This window comes from Acomys russatus, chromosome 5 (genome assembly GCF_903995435.1).
Source record: "Acomys russatus chromosome 5, mAcoRus1.1, whole genome shotgun sequence".
Lineage (NCBI taxonomy): Eukaryota > Metazoa > Chordata > Mammalia > Rodentia > Muridae > Acomys > Acomys russatus.
Window position 1 is genome coordinate 73,886,909 of NC_067141.1, and position 19,188 is coordinate 73,906,096.

Here is a 19,188-nt window from a genome sequence, read left to right on the forward strand (position 1 = left end):
AGAGTCCACGGCACCTTCTTTGGTGGCACTGTGAAGTGGTACACACCTTTAATCCCAGCACTTGGGAGACAGAAGCAGGCAGATCTCTGAGTTCAAGGCCAGCCGCATCGACAGAGCAAGTTCCAGGACAGCCAGGATTACACAAGAAACCTTGTCTCAAAAACTAAACAAACAAACAAAAAAAGTCCATGCCACAGAATAGTGAGGAGACCAGCCCTGTAATGGCCATAGCAGGTCGCTAACTAGACATTAGTAGGCTGGAAGGTCATTGAACGTGGCTCCCACCCTGATCAACAGCAACTTTGAGGATGGAAACTTCATGCCCTTGCTTAGTCATCCTAAGAATGAAATTAGAATCTTATCTCTGGATAGAGACATGACCTTGTAAACATGACATTTCTAGAAGATCCTGTGATTATTATCTAGCTTTCTGGTTGAGAACAGATACATTATTATTTTCTTCTCCATTAAGAGACAAAAATACATGGCGGCACATATTATGTAATCTGAGCACTCAGGAGGGAGGGGGAGAAGGATTGGGAACTCACAGCCACCCTTAGTTACACAGTGAGCTCAGGGCTATCCTGGGCTACCTGAAACCCTAGCTTAAAAAAAAAAAAGCAATGCAAATGGACCTGTCAGTCTCAGTCTTTTGGGCAGGAATAAAGGCCTTGGAGATGATATCTGTTCCTGAATTTTGAAGAATGGAGAAAGCCTATCTAAACAAATAGGTCAACATGGGTTTGATCTGGTCATCGTCTAAGCTCATGGAACTAAAGTGTTTTCCTGTACATCACCTCTCTGACTATTGTCTGCTTCTCACCCCTGGAGAGTGTTTCCTTCCTCAGCGGCCTCTTTAGCCTTGTACACTCTCAGCCTTGACAGCGTCTCCTCTTCTCTGGCCACCTCCGCTTAACTTCTACACTGTACTTTCTCTTTATCTAAATTCATATGATGAGCATCACAGAACGGAGACTCTTTGGCAAGCCAGAAATCCTTGTAGCCATCAGAGAAGGTTTCTGGGGGCAGGGGGGGGGGGGAGCGGCAGCTAGAAACTTACCCATGGTGAAAATTACCTCCCCTTGAAAAGATCAGAGAGTGCCAGACCCAGAGGGGAGACAGAGCCAGTGAGCTGAGCCAAGGCCAGTCTGGAGCAGAGTGACTGGGAAGTAGCAGAGGGGGGTTAGAAAGCCAGGACCAGATAAAGCAATGTGTCATGAGCCACAGTAAGAAGTGTGAAATGTGGAGCAAGAATGCTGTGGTGGAGTTTACATCTCTCTTACCTCCTTAGATTAGGCAAGAGTCAGCAGACAGGTGAGTCTACAGAGGTGAGCAATCTGGAAGGAGGCGTACCCAGTGACGAGGGAGCTTTAATGTTCCCAGGAGCCTGCCTGGGGCAAGTTGGCAGTGCAGGAACCAGTGGGCAGTAGGTTCCTTTTGTAAGCTCCCTTTATCCAGAACTTGCTCCATGCCAAGCACAGTTCTGAGCATATTGTAGGCACTACCTCAGGCCAGCCTCTCAGCCATGCAGCAGCTGGAAAAACACAAGAGAGCTCAAGAGTGGGACTTTAACACCGAGAAATGCTTAGAAAGATCCAGGAATTACTGAAAGAACAAAGGAGATTCAAGGCAACCAGAGATTTTACCATGAAAACAAAACTATGCTCCCAAGGTCTAGAGAAACAGGAATCAGGCTGCCAAGAGGAGCCTAAACCAGAGCCTCCACCCAACAAGAGAACCAGAGGCTGCCTTTCCTTCCTCAGCACTTTAAACTCTGTCCAGCCTCCATATGAGCCGCAAACAAGCTGCAGAGGAGCCTGAGCCATCACTTCCTCAATATATAGAGGACAGCATGGGAGAAGTCAGAAAGGATCTGACGTCAAAGAGGGAAGTGAGGGCCCTGTCCTTCCCACAGCCCCACTGCTTAGGAATGACTTATAAATCTGTCTTCCAGCTGGGGACACTGAAGCACAGTGACAGGACTCTCGTGTGAATTCGTTCTGATTCCAGAGCACATGCCCATCAGTAAGTAGCCTTGTAACGTGTCATTGGCCTGAGAACACAGATTCTTTTATGACGGCTCTCTGCCTGAAGAGCACAGAACACCGTCACACAGATGGAGCTAACTGAAGGACTGAATAGTTCAATTGGGGGATCAGAGCGTCCCACTCCCAGCACACTAGCACTTGCATGTGTGCACACAAACGTGCACATATGCATGTACTTACACAGACCCATGTGCATGTACACACACACACACACACACACACACACTAGCAGAGTGTCTGAGAGGGGCTGGTGCCATGGACTGTCCAAGCCATTAAAATCAAGTTGAAGATGGGAGCTGAACATACTTCTGCCCAATACTCATGAAAGAACTTTTCAGACATTTAAAGGAAGAAGTAGAAATGGTCAGAGATGGTCTTCTCTTTATCCTTCTTGTCTCAGCATCAGCCTTTGTCAGAGGCCAGAACGTTCATGAAGAGAAAGGTCAGAACATCTTTGCATATTTCCTATTTCTAATGAGCTCAAAGAAAACTGAGATTTCACTCATTAAGTCTAATTAGGAGGAAGATCCACCACATTTAACTAACAGTCACTTTTTAGCATACTTCTGAGAAAATGTGGCTTTTATTACTTTCAAAGATATAGAAAAGCTCAAAGATTTTCTTTTGGAAAATATATTCACTTGGGCATTAGAAACATGCTCTGTGCAACTGTCTTGGGCTTTTAACTTAAAACTTCCCAAAGAGATGGTTTCCAAAGTAAAGGGTTGGTCATCAACCAGCCTGCCACAAGGTTAAGTCTCATTACACAAATCTAATATAAAGGAAAATGTAAACACAGAGTCAAAGCACAATTGAGTGTGGTTTCAGTCAAATCTATTCCAGCTGTCGCTCAACTTGTTAAGACACATTTCCTAGCAAAGAAGCAGACGCTGGGAAATGGGTTTCCCTCTATCCACCATCACAGGTCAAGTCAGGGTGCAGTTTACTCTCTATTTGCTCCTGTTTTGCTGCCCACTTGTCACTCGGGGTGAATATGGCATTCTCATTATATTCATTTCTATTTGTGTTATGATGTGCCCCCGTTTATCAAAGACTCAGCAGTTGCTACATTCAAAGGCTCTCACCAGTTCTGTGCATGTGCCCCTGCTCCACTTCCAGGAGCCATGTGTAAATCACACACGAGAACCATAGAACTCCTAGGAACTTCAGCCAACAGATAGGCAAATAAATGTCAATACCAGTGAGGCCCTTAGAGTGAGTGAAGTCCATTTAAGTCTCTGGGTCACTTTGCTCATTAACTATTGAACAAATACAATCTAGACCAAGAATTAATGATTATCAGCCTCAGCAACTGATCAAATCCTGGAATGAATGGAATTTTAGATTCTCAGAAATAAGTCTTACTTGACTCTCAGTTCTACAGAGTTGGGACAAGCCCATATACATAGAGTCAATTTTAAATAGTGATAATAGTACCGAAAATAAAATTGCCTATTTAGCAAATTAACCCTATGTATTTAACCAGAGTGACTCTTAGACAAATTGTAATTTAGCAGAATAATCAATTGGCTCGCCTCAATATATGACTGGCAAAACCACGGTGGCACATATACATATCCTGTTATTAATTAAGAATGTGCTTGGGGATTACAGCAAGGCATAGCTGCTGCTCAGACATGTCCCAAAGTATAATTATTCTGAACTCATACAGCCTAACCAACCATATATTTACATTTTGTGAAGGAATGCTGATGTAAATGCAATTATGCAATTTGTTTTTTTTTTAATTCTATCCATCTCTCCTTATTCTTTCACTCATCTCCTTGTTTCCATCTGTAAAACAAAGCTAATAATAATACTTAATTTAGAATGTAACAAAGGTCTATAGTTAAAATGTCATGTGTATAACTTTAGCACTCAATTGCTAACAGTATGAAGCAAGCCAGAGTTATATCACAAAACCTGTGTCAAAAATCTAAGAAAAAATATAAGTCAGTCCTTGGTATATGGTATATACTATATGGTGCCTTTAAAAGAAGTGGAAAATTGATCCAGTAATCAGTACCAGATAATTGATGGGGGCGGGGTACTTCAAAACTACAAACTTCCCCAGCTTCAACCCCATATCATCTTCCTTTTCTGATTATAAACTTAGAGGCTTGAATTGTGGGGACAGTAACTACACTATTGACAGTATTTATAAAGCAGTCACTCATAATTTTGTGACATCAAAGGAAAGAGCCTGGCCTTGTGGGATTCCAGGCTTTTCCCTGGAAAACTGAGTGTGTAAATGCTTTCCTTCCTTGACAGATGAAAATCCCTTCCGAGGTCATGCATGGCCTCTACAGTATGACCATCACAGAAAAACAATATGTAGGTTCCTTTTAAAACTTTAAAAATAGAACTACCATGTGATCCACCCCACTTCTAGTTGTACATCCAAAGAAAATGGAATCAGTGTGTTGAAAAGACAATTGAACTCCCATGGTCATTGAAGCATTATTTATAATAGCCAAACTATAGGATCAACCTAAATGTCCACTAATGGATGAATACACAACACAGAGAGAGAGAGAGAGAGAGAGGGAGAGAGAGAGAGAGGAGAGGAGAAAAGGAAATCTCATGATTTCTGAAGACAACAGTGAACCTAGGATATATTACTACGTATCACAGGCCAGGCACTGAAAATCAAATACTCCATTTTACATTGACTATGAACATGTTGGGCTCCAAGAAGCAGAGAGTAGAATGGTACTAACCTAGGGCTGGCTGAGGAGACAAACAATGGGAGATGATATATTTGAAATTGCTAAGAGAGTAGATTTTTAAATATTCTCACCACCATATAATGCGACTTAGGAGGCGAGGTCAGGAACATCAGCAGTTCAAGGCCAATTTCAGCTTGAGGCCAGCCTGGGCTACACTGCGCGAGGCTCTGCCTCGAAATTAGAAATAAATAAGCAAGCTACATATGTGAGGCAAAGATGTGTTTTCTTGAAAAACACACATTTGCATATTACTTCTGATATAGGATATAGTGTGTGTGTGTCTATGTACGTGTGTGTGTGAGAGAGAGACAGAGACAGAGAGAGACAGAGAGACAGGACAGAGAGACAGAGACAGAGGCAGGTGGATGGACAGACAGATGTTGGGCTCGAACCTAGGCCCTTGTACATACACACTGGGCAAGTGTTCTACCACGGAGATGTCACCATCCTGGCCCTCATATAAAGCTTAATCAGCAAAGTGACATGTGATTGGTAATAAGAGCAAAACTTAATACAAGATGATATTTAGAAGTGGGGCCTTTGGGAAGTGAGCAGGGGTATATAGGGCCACATGAAGGTGTATCCCTTGGTTGGATCCTGGCTGTTTTATAAGAAGTAAGAAGGGATTGCAGATACAGACGTAGCCTCTGTGTTTCTTACCATATGACACCACAGGACCCTGCCAGCAAGAATGTCATCAACATGTGTGTTCCCTCAAACTTGAACCTCCAGAACTTTGAATTATGTAGACCTCTTTTCTGTATAAGCTATCCTGCCTTGGGTACTTTTGAATGGTGACAAAAAGCTGATTTAAACATGCTCCACTAAAGGCTTGTTTTGAGGATGATGATGGAGGTGGCGGAGAAGGAAAATGAGGATGATAAAGGGAAGAGAAGCCATCTAAACGAGAAGAAGGCAGGCACTGTGGTTTGAATGTGAATTGTCCCCTCAGGGTCCCCAGACATTTTGGAGGATGTTCTGGAGCCATTGGCCCATGGGGCCTAGCTGCTAGATGTAAGCCCCTGGGGGGCCTTCAGAGAGTTAGCCCCACCTCATTTCAGCAGTGAGATTTCTACGTCCTCCTATGCCGAGATGTGAATGAGCTCTGCCACGGCTCCTGCCATGCTGGACTCAGCCCCTCAGATAGCAGAGCTTCTCCCTCCGGATGGATGGCTCCGTCTGAAACCAGGAGCCTACTCAGACCCTGTTTCCTTAGCTTCTTTCTGTCAGGCATTGTGCCATGGCAACAAGGAAAGTCATTAATAAGTGGGCAACCTAAACGCATATGTCACTTCCAAGCAGTGAATACAGTTGGATTGTGTGACTACTGTGACTTCTGCATGGCTATTATTAGCAATTGTGGGGGCAGTTTGGGTAACTGATGATATCTGATGCTTTCTTTCAAGCCCCAAACAGGCCAAATATTATCACAAAGTCCCCTCGTGCTTGTTCAGTGACTCAGACAAAATAGAAATGGTAATCATGGGAACCAGAGCCGTGAATTCTAAGCAGCCTTATCTGGTGGGCTTCTGTTGCTTTGAGATCACACTACTTGCCGTGCCCCTTAAGTGCTCCTGATTGAGAGTCCTTTCAAAGAGTTACCAGGATTGTCCTAAAGATCTGCCAGGTGAGTTAGGGGCACTGTTCAGAGAAGAACCCCAGGAGAGCTCTGTGCTCAGTAGGTGTGATGGGATTTCACAGCAGAGACCAGGCCTTAGGGGGCCCTGCCCATTCCTGGTTCCTACCGGGCAGGGGGAGGGCAATGCCAGCAGCAAGAAGAAATGCTGCTTCTGGTGGAGAATTGAGGAGGCCACGACACCTCTGTCCCATCTCTGTCTCAGATTTCCCCACTTCTGAGCTGCTCCCCATCCCCAGGGCACAAGCTCTCACCTGCTTTTACCCCTGTCTGCTTGCTGTTCCTCATATGTCCATCCCCACTTTCATCTCCCTCAGTACCACAGTCCCCTCATTCTTCTAAACCACTCAAAGCTCATCTCTGGCTCAGGGCCTCTGTGCGTCTGGTCCCTCCTGCCAGGAACATGCCTTCTTGCGTGCCTGTATAGCCGAGTCGTTCTTATTTTTAGCTCTTAGCTCCACTTGCAGCTTTCTGTCCCAGGCTTGTCATTTATTTCTATGTCGTAATGTTTTATCTACAGCACTTACCATTATGTAAACTTAACCTGTCATTTCCTTTCCTTGCTCCCCGCAGAGTGCAAGCCCAGCGAGGGCAGACTATTGACTGGCATTCGCTATGCAGAAGGATGAGTCCTCACCCACACTTGCCTACTTGATGCGGGACTGAATGGCCATGGAGCTACCCCTTAGTGAGCACTGACTCAGTGCCAGGAACAGGGTGTAGGTTTCTCTAAATGCCGTCTCGGCCAGTGCCTGCTCCAAAGCAGGCTCTTACCATCTACATAGAGTAGACGGGGTTATGCAACTTCCCCAATGTCATAGACCAAAACCCTATTTGAACCCAAGCATGATTACCTCCAACACTAATACTTTATTCTAAAAAAAAAAAAAAAATGAGAGACAGAGAGAGAGAGAGGGGGCACCATATAGTCAGTATTTCAGGCTTTGCTAACCATATGGTCTCTGTGACAACTGGTCAATTCTACTGTGTGAAAGAGGCCACAGACAATACATAAGCCAATCAATGGGGCTGTGCACCAGCACGTTTATTTACCAAGCACATGGTGGGCAGGAACTGACCCATGGGCTACAACTAACCCTTCCCTTTTGAAGTCTCTCTTCTATGTTATACTGGAAAGAAATTAAAGCGAGGTGGGAAGAGGCCCGGCCAAGGCCTCCGTGGACCCTGTGGTCTCTCAGCTTGCCCCACAAATAGGATGAGTGGAGTTCAACCCCAGTGTGCACATAAAAAGCCAGACACAGAAGCACATATCTGCAATCTCAGTGCTGAGGGGCTGGAAAGAGGATCCCGGGTGTGCGGGCTGCTGCTCTCACTGAGTCAGTGAGTTTCAGGTTTAGTGAGAGGATCTTCTCTTCAAACTACAAGGTGAAGAGCAATAGAGAAAAACACTTGGCTTCAGCATTTGCCTTCTACATACTATGCACATGCTACTGCACATAATTATGAACACATAGAACACATGTGCCCATGTACACACACACACACACACACACAGGAGCAGGTAGAGTATAGGAAAGCATTAAGCATGTGATCTGTGTGAGGTGAGTCTCTTCGAATAGTGAAGCCCGCAGGCAGGTAGAGTGTCCAGTTGGGGAGGTAACTGTTCAGGGTTCTGACAGGTTTATGGTCTTAACTACAGCATACACTTCCATGAAGATCACGGTGGAGAGCAACCCAATTTATTTCCTTTGTCCAAAGTTCCATTCGTATTGTAATTAGACATGCTTTCACATTTCTGCATATGTTTCTGCACCAAAGGTCACCATGGGAGGAAGGAGCGCATGAAGTAGTTACGCTAAGTGCTGCCTCTCCAAGCCTGGACACCGTGGTCAGTTCCAAGTGAGCAAACTTAGCAGTGACAGATCACAGGCCACGGGCAAAGTGAGGACCACAGCTCTGAGGCAGCCCAGAGGACCCGCTTGCCATCTCACTGATAGGATGGGGACTGTTTGTGCGCAGTTCTTCGGTACTTTACAGTGGCTCTCAACACTGAGTGTCAGCATTAAAGCAAAAGACCAGTTCACCGGCTCCTTGGATCTGGTTTGTACTTGGAAAGGGTGAGAGCTCAAGGGACAAAGGATGTGTCTGTATAGTGCTGGCTGGGCATAAGAGACTCAACTGTGGGCTGGGTCTTAAAGGGCCTGTCTTTGGGCACTCTGCTCAGAAAGGCAATGAATTGATGTGTGAGTTTGAGTGTGTGCGTGCACATGTATGTATGGAGCACATGTGGCATGCAGAAAGAAAGCAAATGGTTCTGGGATAGAATTGTATATTTGTGTAATATGTGTGTGTTAATATGCGTATGATACGTATGGCATGTGTGGGAGTGTGGTCTCTTTGCATGTAAAATGTATGGGATGCATTCCTGATGTATGTGTGGAGCACACGCGTGATGTGTACATGGTGTGTATGGTGGTGGATATGTTGTGTGTATGGCACATGCTGTGTGTGTGATATTTGTGGTATGTAAATGATATGGTGTGCGTGTGTGGTATATATGCAGTGTATGGTGTGTATGTGTCATGTGTATGTCACGTATGTAGTGTATATGTGTGATATGTATAGTTTGTGTCACTTGTGCATGGTTTGTGTAGTCTATATGTGTATGAGGTATATAGTGCATATCTAAATGCATGTGTGACGTGTGTATGACATGTGTAGTGTATGTGTGTGGCATATCTGTGTGGCATGTATGTATATTTGTGGTACATTGTGTGTGCATGTGTGTGTGAGAACATGTGATATGTAATACTTAATCACTTCTTCCTTTTAAGATGGAGAATCAGATTCCCCTCCCCAGGATAGCCCTAAGTAATTAGAGACACAGTAGAAAGAGCAATAATTTCCCTGATCCTGAAGAAGTTATCCCACTAGCAACAACCATGAAGCAAGCTCTCCTACAAGCTACATGTGGGTCTTAGCTTCATTTTCTTCAAGTTTTGAACAGTTTTCTAAACGTGGGCCTTCAATGTTTGAGCAAGGAAGAAACCTTCGCATGGGGGAAACAGTGTCCCAGTTCTGTTGTTACACAGCACTCAGGGCCTGGGAACCTCCTTAATTGTCCTTCTTCCAAGCTCCTTTTCTTATCATTATGACTCAGCGTCTTACCCTTCACCCACCAAACTCCTGAGCTTTTAACTGTGTCTTTGCCATATCTTTACTACTGCAGATATGTGGGAAAGACTGTAAGCTTTGTCACAGGTGGAAGCAATCTTGGCGGGCTTTACCCTAGGGCACCCCATGAATACCTTGTGACAGACTGAGTGGAGCCATCCTGGGCCTGGAATTCAGGAAGCAGACCTGGGGACTCCACCTGGACTATTGTTTTTCTAATTGACCCTCAACGGGAGAAGGAGACCACCCTTCCCAGGTGACCCAGACAGGCAGGCGAAGAGGAGAGAGCGGCAGCAGGTTCAGATCCCGGCTTGAGCGCGTGTGGATCAGCGAACAGGCTGGACCAGCACGCAGACCAGAGACACCTAAGGACCCGTCCCGTGGAACAGATACCGGAAGGTTCACTCTTTTTTCCCTTTAACCTTTTTTCCCTCTTGTGTAAGCTAGTTGGGTTGTATAATAAAGTTTAATTGTTAAGAAACAGAGCCTACAACCAAATAGTTGCTACTTAAATGTCTCTCTTGTTACTTTTCTATTGCTGTGATAAAACACCATGGCCAGGGCAACTTATACAAGAAAGCATTTAATTTGGTTTACAGTTTCAGATGTTTAGACTCCGTGATGACGAAGTAGAGAAAGAGCTGAGAGCTCACATTTCAACCCTCAACCACAGGACAGAAAAGAACTGTAAGGATCCTTTGACACCTCAAAGCCTGCCCCCAGTGACACACCTCCTCCAACAAGGCCACACCTCCTAATCCTTCCTAAAAAGTTCCACCAACTGAGGACCAATAATTCAAACATGAGCCCATGGGGGCCAATCTCAATCAAACCACCACATTAATGTACGGGAGTGGAACTGGGTGGGTAGGGAGGCGACAGTGTGGGGAAGGTCTGGGAGGGGTTGGAGTAGGGAAAAAGCACGGTCAGAATATAGTATATGAATTTTTCAATAAAATATAGAAACAAAAAATACAGATTACTGACTGGATCTTCTTTCAGTACTTGGTACCAACAGGATCATAGTATCAACTATGTGCTCCCCGTATGTAATATTATTTAATTTTCACAATTTTCTGAGGAACGATGGACTGTAGTATACGTTTCTCAACCCTTATGGACAGTTGAGACCCTGGAAGGAGACCCAGGTTCACCAAGATGAGCCAAGTAGTAGTCAGCAAGACTGGGTTGAGATGAGAACTTATTTTGTCAAGAATTGCATTCTCCAGAAGGTCTCTAGAGCCTTCAGTGAATAGGAAAACACAGCATCACAGTCGTTACCCTGAGGTCCTTCTTACTTGGCCATCACGTCTCGCCACGCCAGAGTTCCAGACACTGGGGTGCTTTCCACAGAAGAGTCAACCCAGCAGCTGCCATTATGTCAAAGGCATGGCTTCTGCCCTGACTGCACTTAGAATTCGGAGGTGGTAGCAGTTAGTGCCCCAGGAGGAGAAAGCATTCTCATAGCTCCCATAAAAGGAGTCCCCATTGCCCTTGGTCCATTGTCATTTGCATGCATAATCAAGTGCCTAACATAAGCTTCTGCAAGTCTCTGTATCAGAGAATCTTCTCCAAAAGAATAAACAACTCCTTCGAAGAGGGCCCAGACTAACAATCTGGTAATACACTTCTTCACCCACAAGGCTCAAGGAAGAGAATGTGTAAGAGCCGAAAGATTGGGGGAACTGTTGTGAAATGCTGCCCTCTGGGCATGGTGTGTTCTCGTACACATGCATTGTGGATACTTGCATGAGATCAAGCCAGTTAAAAGCTCCCAACATGAGCACACCTATAATCCCAACCCTAAGGAGCAGGGGAAGGCAGATCTCTGTGTATTCCAGGCCATTCTGGACTACATGTGAGTTCTAGGCCAACCAGAGACACATACTGGCACTGTCTCAAAAGCAAACAAAACTCCAGCACTAAGCTGGGAGGAGCCAATGGCAGTTGCTGACTCTGGGTGAATCACTTTTCTTTGCCTAGGGTCCCAGCACATGACCCCACACACACTCTCCTATGGGCATCACTAACAGGACTCAGTGGGGTATAATCTATTTTTTTTATTTAATCCATGAAGTTGATAGGGAGATAGACATGTTGAGGAGAACAGAGGACTCAGCAGGAGGGGATAGAGACAAATACTATGACCAAGATATGTTATATGCATGTGTGAAGTTTTCAAAGAATAAAGATGACAGACTTCCCCAATGACAAAAAGAAAGAAAAAAACAAAAGACAATTGCTCAGGCCACATACCTGGTTGCTGGTAACACCACAGTAAGAGCAGCAGAGATGCTCTTCACAGTGTTCTAGGCATATGGCCTCCAGCTGCTGAGCACTGCTGCAACAGAGATGAGTGCAGTAGTGAAAGCTGTTCCAGAGAAGGAGCCCACAGAAGTCAGTCACAACTACGCCAGTTCAAATGGACAACGCCCGTTGTCCAGCTGCCTAGACCAACCCTGGAGCAAGCACTCAAGGAAGGTTCCAGAAGACAGCAACCCAAGACCAGGGAGCAAGCACTCACCTGCAGGCTGTTGTTGCTTCATGCTCCTCATACCCCCACCTGTTCCCTTTCTTGGGTTGCTGATCAACCACAGTAACAAAACCAAAGGAAACCCAAGCAAGTTAAAAATAGTAGCAGCCAAGGGTCACAAAGATTAAGGTAGAGACTTCCAGAAAGTCGTTGTCTCTAAAACAGATTAGCCCATCGCATTACATTATCCCCAAGGGATCCCACCTTTGTTTGTTTGTTTTCCCTTTTTTTTTTTTTTTTTTTTTTTTTTTTTTTGCTGTGGTTCATGTCAAGATATGTGTTGAATCCAGAAAGAAAGATGTGGGCCAACAGCGAGAGCAAAGTGTCTATTGGTACGATGCACAAGTCTGACTCCAAGTAGCTCTCGGTCCAAACATGGGATCTTCTGTGCAGTTTGCTGCAGCACAGCCAACCTTGTGTACGTGGCTAAACCCACCTTACAGACCTGTATGAGACCTGCTCATTTCAAACATCTAACCCAGAAACACCCAACTACAGCGCAAGTACATAGACGCTGCCACTTAGATTACTGAACTTGAGTCGCCTAGTGTGTATTTTCTATTTAGCCTCTGGTGGGTAGGGGCTGGTGGGTGGGGGCTACCAATGCTCTGGACAATACTGAAAGCAGTGAGGTAACCAGATGCCTGACACCTTGTGTACCCAGAGCAGATCTAATGAAGCCATGATTCCCCACTCAGTGGGAAGACAGGGGAGCCAACCTGTCAGCTAAGCCTGGGTACTGGCAGCTTTTACAACCGCCTGGAAGCAGTGTCTAAGAGGAAGCTGACAACCTGGGTTAACACAACCCCTTTTATCTTGAAATACCAATAAAGAATTCAGCAGCCTGATAGCACAGGGCACCCAGGGCTTTTATTTCCATTACAGCGGTTGTCTGAGATGGGCAGCTCCCTTTTAGAATTCATGAGTTTGGCCCAGAAAGCAGATACTCAAGGCATTAAACATACAGGAGCCTGAGACACTGAGAAGATAGGAGATTCTCCCTAAGGGTCTGACTGCCACGGCTAGCAGAGTGTCATAGGAAGTGATGAAATTCAGCTATATCCTGGCCATTCACCCAGCCTGAGAAATCAGACGCCATGGAATAGGTTCCCTGGCCTCCTGTTTGGGTTGGACATGGCATTAGCCTCAATGACAAGCAAGCAGTTTGCTGGACAAGACTTGTGGAGATACCATGATGCAGAGACAAAGGAGGGCGGGACTTTTAGTTGTGATAGCCGCTGTATTAGACTGAGCATAAGCAGTCAGGGATAAGCACCATCATCTGATCAAATACCCTCCACTGTAACAAGCATGAAAGACTCTTAAAGGAAAAGCCATTAAATTGTATCTGTGCAGCTGCATTGCAGACCTGCAATTGGAGGGGGGGGGTGAGCTGGGGGTGTGGAGGCGGCTGTCAGTAGAGCATTTGCCCCCTCATATGAGTTCCTGAGTTCAGTTCGCAGCACCCAAGAGAAGAGGTGGGTGTGGTGTGCACATGTGTAATTCTGTCTCTGGGGTGGCACAGAGAGCAGTTCACTGTCCAGCCAGTCCTGCCTAGTTGGCAAGCCCTAGATCCTAATGAGAGACTCGGACTCAAAAACTAGGTGGGTACTATTACCGCCTGAGCAACAACATCTGACCTCGGCCTGTATAGTCACATCCTCACACATACGCCTGCACACACGTGAACACACACACACACACACATACACACACACACCTTGCAGCTTTTTCCTTGGTTCCCTGGAAAAGGCATCGCCTGTGTGGGTCTGAGGAGCCACTAGAGATAGTTGGAGAAATAGCTTGGAAGCTCGCTCAGTTGAGTAAAAAGCTCACAAAACAAGGGCAGAGAAGGGAGAGAGAGTCACATAGGGACCGGGTTGCCCTGTGAAAAAGCCGCACTGCTCCACAGTCAGATCTTGTGCTCTGCGGTGTCACATTCCATTCCTGTTAGTGCCCCCGCCCCCTCTTCTGGGCTATGAATTCCTTCATTGGGGTGAGTCTTGTCTTGTTGCTGAATCCCAGGACTAATTAGAGGTGAGTCGTAGATGTTGGTCTCCCAAAGGGGCACTGAAGAAAGAAAATACTGAGGACCCAGAGTGACGCCTCCCGGACCCATGGTATACTCTCTGCTTTGAAGGATGCCCGCTGTGCTGCCTGGTGTCCAGCAGGCTCACCCTACACATCCATGGACAAGATAATTACATGTAACTCAATGGAGAGTTTGCTGCGATTGGGTCAGATACAAGGTGCTTGGGGATTTGTAAACAAAATCTCAGCGTCTCTGGCAGGCCCTTTTTGAGGACCACCTAGGAGCAGCGCCAGCGAGGGGAGCCAGCCTTCTGCTGCTGCCTGGCCCCCTGGTTTCCATTGTCAAGGCTAAAGTGTCCATCTTCTCAGGCCCTCGTTTTTTAAGTTCACAAAATACATGGTGTTCAAGATTCCCCGTCCACGTCAACCACCCTCTTCTCTGCAGAGAGATCTAGATTAAGAGTTCACAGGAGAACAGACGTCCTGGACTTTCTAGACCCAAGTGGAGTGGTGTAAGTGGTTTGTGGTGGTGGTTTGCTTTTGTTTAGCTTGGTCTAGTTTTTTGTTTGCTGGTTTTTGGGGGTGGGGAAGGTTGACTGCCTTGGTTTGAGGCAGGACCCTTGAAACCCAATACACAGACACACCGCCATTCTGCGTGGAGACAAAGCAAAGCTTTGAAGTGAGTGTATCCAGCAAGGCAGCAGGATGGGTAGGTGAGGAGGAAACCAGGCCGGTTGCAGCAGCTGCCGGCTGCTGCTGGGGATCCTGCTGAGGGCCCCAGGAATAGTAACAAGGCGCTTTCATTATCACACCCAGCATAACTGCCCGTGGAACTCCATTCCACATCTGAAATGCAGCTGAGGGACTGGATAGCACTGGAGTGGGTGATCAGGTTCTGGGAACCGGAGGTTGACAATGGACTCCGCCCTCTCCCCCCACCTGCTCCCCCCACCCCCACAATGGCAATGTCACTTTCTTCTTCCGAGTGGAGGGAGAGAAGTGGGGTTGCCTTGGAGAATAATGAGCCACCTGAACTGCCTCTGGAAATGCTCCTGGTGTCCTGTTTCTCTGCATAGCATCTTTGTTCCTTTCTCAACACTTGATCCTCTGAATGCCCATCCAAAGAGGAGTTTAAAAACCCAGAAGACAAGTGCAGAGTGTTCTGTGCCTTAAAATCATGGTGCTAATCCCTCTGCCCAGTAATTGTTTCCTTCAGGCATCTGTGGCTACAACATCCAGGCCCAGGGAGGTTCCTTTACACCTTGTACCCAGGAAGCAATCAATGGGCAGGGATTGACTAACGGACTATTAAGGGTAGGAGTTGAGGCCCCGGAAAGGGAAAAGAAGATGGAGAGACTTGATATGCTGCCAGAGTCTTGGTGGAGGTATGTTGGGGGGCCAGCACTTCAGACCCCTACAGGAAAGGCAGAGGGAAGAAAAAGAGCTCCTTTGGCGTTGCTGTTCAGTGGTCTGAGCCTAGAAGCCTTCTTTCACTACCTCCCTGGTCTGAAAAATACGCTAACCAATCTGACAAGTGCTGTTACTAAGGTTTCAGCCTAAGGGTTTATAAAAGATGGCGGACAGAGGCACATGGTACTCCTAGGGCAGGCCAAGTGGGCAGGTTTGGGAACAGGCATGGGAGACCAAGGAAGGGACCATGAGGCCGTCTCCAAGTCATCAGTTCCCAGCTCACCTCCCAAGCTCCTTTTCTCAGAACTTCCCCAGCAGAGAACCGGACTTTGGGTGGGTTTATCTCCCAAGCTGTGCCTGTGGGACCTGAGGGGAAGAGATCCAAAATACTGCCTGCAGGAAGACATCCTTTCTGAGACAAGAATAAAGGGAAATAGTTGTCGCTGCCAGCAGGAAAAGGAAGGGAATAAAGGCTGGCAAGGGTCTTCCTGGAGATGAAGGGTCTCCTGGAACAGTGTCTCTCCAGCAGCAGAAACAGGACGGAAAAGTACCAGAAAGAGTCGGGTTGCTCTCTCTTGCCATGCGCTTGGACATGGGTCAAGGGTATCTTGGATGTCTGCATGAACAACTCGGTCTTAGGGACCACTCAGTCCATCTTTCTCCTCTTGTTCACAGACTCTGAGCCCCAAGGAGAGCAGGACCCCTGCTGCATGCCAGCTGAAGTAAGGTGTGAGGCGTGCAAATGCTATGGTTCACCAAACAGCACTCTGAGACTGGCTCCCACTCCCTTCTAAATCTATTCTTTGTCCTCTCGACAGACACAAAAGGCCTCTTTCTTGGTGTACCGCCTTTAATGCCTGGTGTGCCGCTGAGCCTTAGCTTATGCAAAGGCACTGGCTTTCTCTGCCTCCCTTTCTACTCTGTAGCCTGTGATAAAAACACAATAAGTCTATCACCGAATCTCTTTTCTCAAAATCATTTTACTAAAGAAGTGTTGTCCCTATTTTACAGATGGGGAAAGCAAGACTTAAATACCAAGGAAAAACACTGGATTCGGTTACAGATATAAAGGACCTTTTTTTCTTCCTTGCTATGAATCTAATAAGATTAACATAGTAAGGAGAGTCCCTTAATTTGAGGCCTTTTGCATAGAAGCAAATATACCGAGACCATTATCTGGGAATAGAGGAGTACCATGGTCCCTTTAAGACTGAGGGCAACTCAGAGGGGACATCTTCAGGTAGGATTATGGGCCCACAACACTAGTGGCCTAAGTAAGTGCTAGATCTGAGGCCCAGGGAAGAAAAGGGGAACTGAAGACTCTCCAGGGAAGTTCCTAAAGTGACAGGGGAGACAGACAGGGAGAGAGAATCTGCCTGACAGAAACATTCCAGGGGGTCAGGTAGTGCATACAGTGAATCCAAAGCCAGGGGTCCAAAGAATGCCCACACTACTTGACAAAGATCCAGGTTGAGTCTACAGCTGTGTGGGGTGGAGTCCCAGCTCCACTTCTAACCAGTGAGCACAATCATTTGAAGTGGGGATGGTGGTAACCCCTCAGTCTATACCGGAGATAAACAAGATCCACTAGAGCAAAGCACAGCATGCCAGACACTTCAAAGCCTGGCTCTGTAGAAGGTGAGTAAAGCCCTCTATGGAGAAGGCAGAGGGCGGAGCTTAGACCCCAAAGCATTTCATCTGGAGATCTGTGCCCCGTTTAGCCACCATGTGCTCACAGCCACGCTCACAAGCTGGCGCAGTCGGTGCTCACAGCTCACGGGCATGAAAGGGTAATGGGACCTGTGGGACACTTGCCACATTCCTTCCATTTAGCCTGCTGTCACTCACTCTCCTCCATCATGTCACTGTGGTGTGAAAAGAGGGGACTCTGACATCGCCATTTCCTGCACTAATGTATACATGTCCCTTAAATTACACTCCATCCATCCCCTAAAAGCATTGTCCTGTTTCTTCCCCAGCTTGTCCTGAAGATTGAGTCTGCCAATGAAAAGCACTCAAGAGAGTAGGAAGCAGGTGAGAGGTTCCCCATCGATTTTAGAAGTGAGCAGTGAGAATGCTGCATGGAAGAAACTGCGCTGCCCCAGGGCCGGGCTGCCACACCAAGTCTCTCTGCCCTCACAGCCCTCTCAGTGTCAATGGATCAAAACTTAGCAATTGCAAGGCATCCTGGGGTAGTCTAGGAAGTTCATCAGCTCCAAACTTGCTTGCAGAAAGGAGATATACTCAACAGAGAGGAAGTCTACCTAGACCTTTGACCCGCCCCGGGCTCAGGGGCAGAGTGGGGGTGCTTTTAAGCAGAAAGTGTTAAATGGGATGCCGTCTGTGTACAGAGGGTCATGGGGCTCAAGGACCATCCTTTTGGCAAGATGGAGCAGAGTGAAGGAGAAGAAGCCTGGCACAGCAAGCAGAACCAGGGTCAGCCAGGCCACAGGAAGGGAGGAAGTGTTCCCCAAACAGCAGAGAAGACTCAGACGGGGAAGTAAACCCTGCACTTGCATGGCTTGTCCTCCACCCCTCGCCATGGCCTATAAGGATGAGGAGGAACAGGATCTCACATTGAGGAGCTCCTCAGACCTATGGCTGTGGCTCCTAACAAGGCTAATGGGGCCCCATGAGGGTAAGGAACACCCTCCATCTGTGTAGAACCAGAAGCAATGGAGCTACCCTGCCCTTCCACCACAGACAACAAAGTAGAGATGACCTAGGTCCAAATTTCTGAGACAACAGAAGCAGCACACCTGGGGATAAAGCGTGACCAAGATAGGCTGGCTGTGTGTTTACTCCTGGACCTGTGATGTGCATGGGAAAAACAGGGACTTAAGAAGCTCAGAGCAGCCGGGCACGGTGGCACACACTTTGAATCCCAGTATCAGGAGGCTGAGGCCCGCAGATCCAGGCCAGCCAGGAATACATAGTGAGAACCTGTCTCAGACAAACAAACAGAAACCCGAAGGACATGAAAGAATACTTTCCCACTCAACCACTAAAATAAAATGGCTTCCTTTGTTTACCACCAGGTCCTCTCTTCCCCAGCCACCTCCAGGTCTGACCCAACAATTAGTTCTTTCATCTGCCTTTCATGCACCCCGAATCCCAGCTCTCATCCATAGGAGAAGTTGTCAGTCACAGAGCACTCTACCAGAGCCCAGCTCTGAAAACACCACTGGGTTGGATGGGTTATGTCATGGGAACAGCCAGGGCACGTGCAGCATGGACTTCAATCAAACAGGGAGACTAATTTAGACGCGGAGATGGAGTGCTCGGCTCGGCGCCTCTCCTCTGCTCCTTTACTTTGCCTGATTGTGGATCCCAAGATTTGGATTCTTATCGATCAGCAGGGTATTTGAAGGTTGTGTCCCATTTGCAAATCACATTTAGAGATGTTTCAAGTGGAAGCTTTTGGGTTTTCTCTGAGCCAGGGTGACCGATGGCAGATGTCTAAGGTCTAAGGACTATGTAGACCTCAAGAAGGATTGTTTGGTGCTCAAACAAGGTCATGCAACAGCAATATTACAGACACCCCTGACCTCTGCCCAGCTGCAAGCAAGTGCTTTCCAAAGCTGTACAGTGCACTATTCTCAGCTTTCTTCTTAGGCTTTCTTCCTCCCGCTTCATCTGCCTGTCCTGGGTTCCACTTCACGTTTT